The sequence below is a fragment of the Triticum aestivum genome, chromosome 7A, assembly GCF_018294505.1.
Source record: "Triticum aestivum cultivar Chinese Spring chromosome 7A, IWGSC CS RefSeq v2.1, whole genome shotgun sequence".
NCBI classification, from domain to species: Eukaryota; Viridiplantae; Streptophyta; class Magnoliopsida; order Poales; family Poaceae; genus Triticum; species Triticum aestivum.
The window spans coordinates 573,871,749-573,881,332 of NC_057812.1; positions in this window are offsets into that span (position 1 = coordinate 573,871,749).

Sequence of the window (9,584 nt, forward strand, 5' to 3'; positions counted from 1 at the left end):
AGGAGTGTCTTACTTGATGAAGGCAGGTTAACCCGGGGTTTTAGGTGAATACACCAGGCTTCCAAGCCGCGGCTTGACAGCCAATTATGAGGGTCCTTTCAAACTCTTTGTTGCTTTGCAAAAAAGAGCCCCCAAGTAACTTTGTGAGCGATGCTTAGCGTGTGCCTATGTTTGAGTTTGTACAGTGCACAATACTCTCTTTGGCTCCACAAATTTGTCCTTGTGTGGCTGAAAAGCCTATCAAGAGGTGTAGCAGTAGTTCAAACATGACCAAGCCCCCTAGTGATTTTCTTTATCTTTATGCAGTTGCTAAATCCGGTTTAACAAAGACTCCGCTTTGACCATTAACTTGTAAAAGCACACATATGATATAAGAAAGAACAGATACCCCGCTGTATAACGGAGGCTCCGGTTTATTATATGGTATATACACTGTCATAAATATGTACAGGTGAAAAAGCCTATGGCTTCAAGTATAGCAAGGCCGAAGGAGAGCTATGTTCCATGGCCGCTTTGTCTCCTCCTCCGATTGACGTGAGTCTTCATGCTCTCGAACATCAATGAGGTAGTAGGATCCGTTGTGCAGATTTTTGCTGACCACAAAGGGTCCTTCCCAAGGGGGGATAACTTATGCATATCAGTCTGATCCTGGATGAGCCGGAGCACCAAATCACCTTCTTGAAAGGTTCTAGTTTTAACCAGGAGGCTATGATAACGTCGAAGATCTTGTTGATAAATCGCCGAACATGCTGCTGCAAGATCCCGCTCTTCATCCAACAGGTCCAGAGAGTCCTGATGTGCCTTCTCATTATCAACTTCAACATAAGCTGCCACACGGGGCGAATCGTGACGGATGTCACTAGGAAGAACCGCCTCTGCTCCATAAACCATGAAGAAAGGCGTGTAACCCGTAGACCTATTGGGTGTGGTGTTGATGCTCCATAACACATAAGGTAGCTCCTCGACCCAACAACCCGGCGTCCGCTTTAAGGGAACCATAAGCCTTGGTTTGATACCCCGCAAAATTTCTTGATTTGCCCTATCCGCTTGACCATTAGATTGGGGGTGAGCCACTGATGCTAGATCAAGCCAGATGTGCTCACGTTGACAGAATTCTTCCATCTCTCCTTTTGACAAGTTAGTGCCATTATTTGTTATAATGCTATGTGGAAAGCCAAACTAGAATATCACCTTTTTGATGAATTGAACCACTGTGGCTGCATCACACTTGCTGACTGGCTCTGCCTCTACCCATTTAGTGAATTTATCAACTATTACTAATAGATGGGTCTTCTTGTCCTTGGAGCGCTTGAAGGGTCCAACCATATCCAGCCCTCAAGTGGCAAACGGCCATGTAATTGGAATCATCCGCAACTCTTGAGCCGGAACGTGCGCACGGCGGGCAAACTTTTGACATCCATCACATCTTTTGACCAAATCCTCCGCATCAGCATGCGCCGTCAACCAGTAAAAACCGTGGCAAAAAGCTTTAGCAACCAACGACTTTGAACCGGCGTGATGACCGCAATCCCCTTCATGAATTTCTCGCAAAATCTCACAACCTTCTTGAGGAGAAACGCATCGTTGAATCGCTCCTGAAACACTGTAACGATGTAACTCCCCGTTGAGTATGGTCATGGACTTGGAACGCCGGATTATCTGTCGGGCCAACGTTTCCTCAACTGGTAACTCGCCCCGGTTCATGTAATCCAGATATGGGATCGTCCAATCCGGTATTGCATGCAAAGCTGCCACCAATTGAGCCTCCGGATCAGGAACAACCAAATCTTCTTCGGATGGTATTTTGACTGACGGATTGTGCAACACATCAAGAAAGACATTGAGCGGAACCGGTTTACGTTGGGAACCAAGATGACTTAAAGCGTCCGCCTCTTCATTCTTCCGCCGGTCTATATGGTCCACCTGAAAACCTTTAAAGTGACCAGCCACTGTGTCCACCTCTCGCCGATATGCAGCCATGAGTGGGTCCTTAGAATCCCAAGTGCCAGACACTTGCTGAGCCACTAGATCTGAATCGCCGAAGCACTTAACCCGGCTCAAATTCATCTCTTTAGCCATCCGAAGACCATGGAGTAAAGCCTCATATTCAGCTGCATTGTTAGTACAAGGGAACATTAAATGGAGGACATAACAAAACTTATCACCTCGTGGGGAGGTTAATATGACTCCAGCCCCCGAACCCTCTAGCTGTCTGGACCCATCAAAATGAATTGTCCAATATGTATTATCTGGTTTCTCCTCAGGTGCCTGTAACTCCGTCCAATCGTTGATGAAATCTACAAGTGCCTGGGACTTGATCGCCGTGCGGGGTATATATCTGAGCCCATGGGGTCCAAGCTCAATGGCCCGCTTGGCAATTGGGCCAGTTGCCTCTCTGGTTTGAATGATGTCACCCAGAGGAGCTGAATTGACTACTGTGATAGGATGGCCCTGAAAATAGTGTTTGATCTTCCGGCTTGCCATAAACACCCCATACACCAGTTTCTGCCAATGCGAATACCTCTACTTTGACTCAATGAGCACCTCACTGATATAATAAACCGGCCGTTGAACCGGATACTCTTTGCCAGGATCTTTGCACTCTACCACAATGGCTATGCTGACAGCTCGGGCATTAGCAGCCACATATAATAATAAGGGCTCTTTATCGATCAGTGCTGCCAGTACGGGCGGTACCACGAGCTGTTTCTTCAGATCTTCAAACGCCTTATCAGCTGCTTCACTCCAGACAAAGTTATCCATTTTCTTGAGAATCTGATATAAGGGAATGGCCTTCTCTCCAAGGCGGCTGATAAACCGGCTCAAGGCTGTAATTCGTCCGGCCAGACGTTGCACATCGTTAATACACGCCGGTTTAGCCAAGGACGTAATCGCTGCAATCTTTTCCGGATTAGCCTCAATGCCTCTATTTGAAACTAGAAAGCCTAAGAGCTTGCCTACCGGGACACTGAAAACACACTTCTCCAGATTGAGCATCATCTTGTAGACCCAGAGATTGTCAAAAGTTTCCCGTAGATCATCTATCAACGTCTCCTCCTTTCTGGATTTGACCACAATATCATCTACATACGCATGGACATTGCGCCCAATTTGCTTATGAAGGCAATTCTGAACACATCGCTGGTAAGTTGCCTGGGCACTCTTGAGTCCAAAGGGCATGGAAACATAGCAGAAGGCTCCAAAGGGAGTTATAAAGGTTGTCTTCTCCTGGTCCTTAACTGCCATTTTGATCTGATGATAACCAGAGTAAGCATCCAAAAAACACAAACGGTCACAACCCGCTGTAGCATCAATTATCTGATCAATGCGAGGGAGAGCAAAGGGATCTGCAGGGCAAGCCTTGTTTAAATCTGTGTAGTCCACACACATGCGCCAAGTGCCGTTTTTTTAAGAACCAGCACCGGATTGCGTAACCACTCTGGATGAAAAACTTCAACAATAAACCCAGCAGCCAACAAACTGGCGACCTCTTCACCTATAGCCTTGCGCCTTTCCTCGTTGAAGCGGCGGAGGAACTATCGGACCGGTTTGAATTTTGGATCAATGTTGAGTGTGTGCTCAGCGAGTTCTCTCGGTACACCTGGCATGTCAGAAGGTTTCCATGCAAAGATGTCCCGATTCTCATGGATGAACTCGATGAGTGCGCTTTCCTATTTGGGATCCAGGTTAGCGCTGATGTTGAACTATTTGGATGAATCGCCAGGGACAAAGTCAACCATCTTAGTGTTTGTAGCTGATTTGAACTTCAATGCTGGATCATGTTCCGTGGTTGGCTTTTTTAAGGAGGTCATGTCTGCCGGATCAACTTGATCCTTATAGAATGTTAACTCCTCTGTGGCACAAACTGACTCAGCATAAGCCGCATCGCCTTCTTCACACTCCAAAGCAATCTTTCTACTTCCATGTACTGTGATAGTCCCTTATGACCTGGCATTTTAAGCTGCAGGTAAACATAACATGGCCTTGCCATAAACTTAGCATAAACCGGCCGCCCAAACAGAGCGTGGTACGGACTTTTGATCTTCACCACCTCAAATGTCACTGTTTCTGACCTTGAATCGTAGTCATCTCCAAAAGCTACCTCCAAAGCTACCTTACCAACAGGATATGCAGACTTACCAGGCGCCACACCATGAAATACCGTAGTCGACGGTTTAAGATCCTTATCTGTCAACCCCATACGGCGGATGTATCATAATACAAAATATTGATACTACTTCCCCCATCCATGAGCACTTTAGTGAACTTGTATCCCCCAACTTGAGGGGCTACCACCAAGGCCAAGTGACCTGGATTATCAACCCGGGGCGGGTGATCCTCTCTACTCCACAAAATAGGTTGCTCCGACCAGCGTAAATACTGAGGTACTGCCGGCTCAACAGAGTTGACTACTCTTTTGTGAAGCTTCTGGTCACGTTTGCACAAACTAGTAGTGAAGACATGATATTGCCCGCTGTTCAGCTGTTTGGGATTGCTCTGATAACCCGACTGCTGTTGCTGCTGCTGTTGACTCCCCTGATGGTTGTAACCTCCCTGGTTGCCTTGGTGTCCTTGATTGACGTGTCCGGTTTGATTGCCTGGAAACCCTGAACCAGAACCACCGCCTCCGTAACCCGGCCCATGGAAACCTCCTCCTGAACCGCCGGGCGGGCCGTTGTCATATTGGAACATATTGGAATTCTTGAAATCCCGCATGATATAACAATCTTTACAGAGATGGGATGCCGGTTTCTCCTATGATCCATGCTTTGGACAGGGCTGATTTAACAAACGCTCCAAATTGTTGCCTGGACCTCCACCCCTCTGGGGCTGCTTGCCTTTACGGCGTGGGCCATTCTCCTATGTGTTGGTATTTGTGACAAAGTCCAAACCACTGTCGGCCTTGCGCTTACCAGCGTTCCCATGGCCTGCCGGATTGTGTTGTTGGCCTTTGGCATTGCCGGTCTTCTTACCCTTCTCCGGTTTGTCCTCCTTTGAATCTGTATCCTTGGTATTATCTGAATTGGCGTATTTAACCAAAGCAGCCATGAGTGTTGACATGTCGTTGCAGTGACGTTTGAGCCTTCCCAACTTCTGTTTCAATGGTTTGAAACCGCAATTACCCTGTAACATTAACACTGCGGTGTCTGCATTGATACGATCTGACGAATGCAAAATCGTCGAGACCCGTTTGACCCAATGGGTCGTGGACTCCCCTTCCTCTTGGACACAAGCGGCCAGATCTACAATTGACATCGGCTGCTTACACGTATCCTTGAAGTTCTGGATAAACCGGTGCTTCAATTCGGCCCATGATCCAATAGAGTTGGTCGGCAAGCTCTTCAACCAAGTGCGAGCTGTTCCTTCCAACATCATGGTGAAATATTTAGCACACACTGCCTCATCCACATCTAACATCTCCACTGCCATCTCATAGCTCTCCACCCACGCCTCTGGCTGCAAATCGGCGGTATAATTTGGTACCTTACGAGGTCCCTTGAAATCCTTGGGTAGTCGCACATTACGCAAAGCAGGAGATAAGCATGGTACCCCTAAGGAACTGAACATCGCCCTGGCTCCACAGAGGCAGTGGGGTGAACCGGAGTATGCTGTCGTGCCTCGTGTCGAGCTGTCAACTCGGCCTCTCTACGGGCGCGGCCATGATCCACAACATCTTGTGCATTGGCACCTCCCCCAGCCGGGTTGTTCCCTCGTGGCGAATTTCGGCGGCGTGCACTACTGGACACGGCCGGTTCGTCTTCCATGTGTCTGCTATAACTCCGGCTTGGCGGGGAGTGGAGTGAATCCTCTCACGGCTGTGTGAATATGCTTGCTGTTGATTTAGTGCTGTCTAAAGGAGATCCCTGGCCCGGCGTGCTTCCACTGCCACTGGTGACTCGCAGTCGGTTGGGAGGGCTGCCAGGTGTGACGCAACGGCCACAATGTTGTCCAACGGGTTGGAATAATGCCCGAGCGGCGTTGATGGTACAATGTCGTTCTGGCGAGGCAGGTCCATCGTGCGCGGCTGAACAGGCGCTCCTGCTCCCGGCTCCCCCGCCTGGTTACCAGCTCCTGCGCCTGGCGTGTTGAAAAGATTCTACGGCTCATAAACCGACAGGAGACGTGATCGGTACCTTCTTCTCATGACTTCCTCTGAAGCATTCTGGTCCAGTCTAATCCGGTAAGCCTGTGCTTCCAACTCGGCCCGCTCCGTAGCCATCCTGGCATTCTCTGCTGCCAGGTCCGCCTTGGCCTGGGCTATCTGATCTTTCACCTTTGCAATCTCCGCATCATGCTGATCCCTGGCTGCTGCGTCTACCTCCGCGGACATCAATGTTGCCAGAGCGTCGAACAAATCAGATAAGACTTGGGCCGGAGGTGGCACCGAGCTTCCTGCCCCTGCTGGTGTGGCATTGTTGAACCGGAGAGCATTGCTGCGGTGGTAGATGAATGAGGCACCGATTGTGTGCCGGCCATGAAGATGGCGGCCCGGTTTGACAGACCGGGGGAATCCGGAATACTATTGCCCTCGGATCCTCCCTCAATCCGGCCATCCTGCAACTGGTAAAGCGATTCGGTATCTCCAGAAGACTCGTCATCCGAGCAGACTACGGTTTCTCCTTCGGACACCGGTCCGTCCTCGTGCCCTGATCCATGGACGACACCTACGAAAACATGCCTTGCCTCGGGATGAACCGGCGAAGGACTTGCACGCCGAGCCGTTTCGATGATGTCGGTGCAGATGTCCAGCTCGGGGGCCGGTTCGCTGATCTTGCCGATGAAGACGTGAATCCCACCAAAGGGGACCCGTTACCCGTATTCGATTGAATCGGCCTTGGGACCCCATCCTGTGTTGTCGATGTAGAGCTTGCCGCGGCGACTCTTCGTCATCCGGCCCACAACATATCCCTTAAGTCCATCGAAGCTGCCCTTCAAGAACTCGAAACCATCATGCGATAGCCCCATGGTGGGCGCCAACTGTCGTGGGTTTGTCACGGTAGATGTCCTCGTGAAAGGACTTAGTTGTGGAGCCATCACAATGGGTTAGCTTAAAGGGGTTAAACCAGACAAGGGGACACGGGAGTTTATACTAGTCCGGCCCCTTCGATGAAGGTAAAAGCCTACGTCTAGTTGTGATTGGTATTGCTGGGGTTTCGAAGGCCAGGGAGCGAATCCGCTTTGTCTGGATTTCGAGTTGTTGTTCTCTGTTCCTAAACCGCGGCCGGGTCGTCCGTTTATATACATAGGTTGACGCCCGCCGAGCTACAGAGTCCCGAAGCTGGTTTATAAACTTATCCGGTTCGGCCTCTCTCTTTCTATCTTACTATACAAGTTACATGACTGGGCCGGTTTATATTTACATACTGTAACTCACCTTTGGGCCCTCCGTAAAGCGCCAGCATCATTACATCTTCATGGGCTTCTAATCTTCAAAGAGTCAACCCGGCTACCCAAGGCCGGTTTACCTCCGGTAGTAATATCCCCAACAGGACCCGAAGGTCTGAAGTAAACTACTCACACATCATCGGAGGGGCCATGGAGTTGATGTAGAGGCCCTCCGTGATCAATTCCCCCTTCGGCAGAGCTCCGGAAAAGGCCCCAAGATGGGATCTCTTGGGTACAGAAGGTTGCGGCAGTGGAAATAGGGTTTCGTGGTGCTCCTGGATGTTTGCGGGGTACGTGGATATAAATAGTAGGAAGAAGTAGGTCGGTGGAGCAACGAGGGGCACACGAGGGTGGAGGGCGCGCCCAGGGGGTGGGCGCGCCCCCTTGCCTCGTGGCCGCCTCGTTGATTGCTTGACGTCCACTCCAAGTCCTTTGGATCATGTTTATTCCAAAAATCACGTTCCCGAAGGTTTGATTCCGTTTGGACTTCGTTTGATATTCCTTTTCTATGAAACACTAAAATAGGCAAAAAACAGCAATTTGGGCTAGGCCTCCGGTTAATAGGTTAGTCCCAAAAATAATATAAAAGTGTAAAATAAATCCCTTTATCATCCAAAACAGATAATATAATAGCATGGAACAATCAAAAATTATAGATACGTTGGAGACGTATCATGGAAGTTCATGCCCATAGGCCTCAATTTGCCCCGGGTCTTGGGCCTTCAGTAGGCTTGCTTCATGACCTTCCATCTTTATCTTTAAGCCGCCACTGGTATAACCCGGCCCCTCCTGGGCGGGTCATACCCAATAGTTATATCTCCAATGGGTAGCATTCCACATCAAAAATTCTAGTTTTATCATTTACCTACTCGAAGACGAGCAGGAATTAAGCTTGGGGATGCTTGATACATCTTCAACGTATCTATAATTTTTTATTGTTCCATGCTATTATGTTATCTATTTTGGATGTTTTATATGCATTAACATGCTATTTTATATTATTTTTGGGACTAACCTATTAACCCAGAGCCCAATGTCAGTTTCTGTTTTTTCCTTGTTTTTGACTTTTACAAAAAAGGAATAACAAACAGAGTCCAAGAAGAATAAACTTTATGATGATTTTTCTTGGACTAGAAGACACATACGTGACTTGGAGAGAGGGCCAGAAGAGTCCCGAGGAGGCCACAAGCCTCTAGGGCGCGCCCCCTGGCTTGTGGGCCCCTTGGGAGTCCTCCAACCCTGATTTCAATGCTATATATTCTCAAATATTCCCCCAACACCAAAAGCGTCCGGCAAAATACTTTTCCGCTATCGCAAGCCTCTATTCCCGTGAGATACCATCTTGGGGCCTTTTCCGACACCCTATCGGCAGGGGATTCGATCACAGAGGGCCTCTACATCAACCTTGCTACCCTTCTGATGAAGCGTGAGTAGTTTACCATAGACCTAAGGGTCCATAGCTAGTAGCTAGATGGCTTCTTCTCTCTCTTTGATCTTCAATACAATGTTCTCCTCGATGTTCTTGGAGTTCTATCCGATGTAATATTCTTTTGCGGTGTGTTTGTTGAGATCCGATGAATTGTGGATCTACGATCAGATTATCTATGAATATTATTTGAGTCTTCTCTGAACTCTTTTATGCATAATTAAAATACCTTTGTATTTCTCTTCGAACTATCGGTTTGGATTGGCCAACTAGATTGGTTTTTCTTGCTCTCGGTGTCAAAACCGGCGGATCTCAGGTAGGGGGTCCCAAACTGTGCGTCTAAGGTCGATGGTAACAGGAGACAGGGGACACAATGTTTTACCCGGGTTCAGTCCCTCTCTATGGAGGTAATACCCTACATCCTGCTTGATTGATATTGATGAATAGGAGTATTACAAGAGTTGATCTACCTCGAGATCATAATGGCTAAACCCTAGAGGTCTAGCTGGTATGGCTATGATAATGATTATCTGCCCCTCCGAACTAAGTCCTCCAGTTTATATAGACACCGGGGAGATCTACACAAGGTCGGTTACAAAGAAAGGAATCTACATATTCGGTTGCCAATCTTGCTTTCCACGCAATGAGAGTCCCATCCGGATATGGGTGTAGTCTTCGGTCTTCGCATCTTCACAGCCCATCAGTCCGGCCCATGGCTAACAGGCCGGACGCCCGAGGACCCCTTAGTCCAGGACTCCCTCAGTAGCCCCTG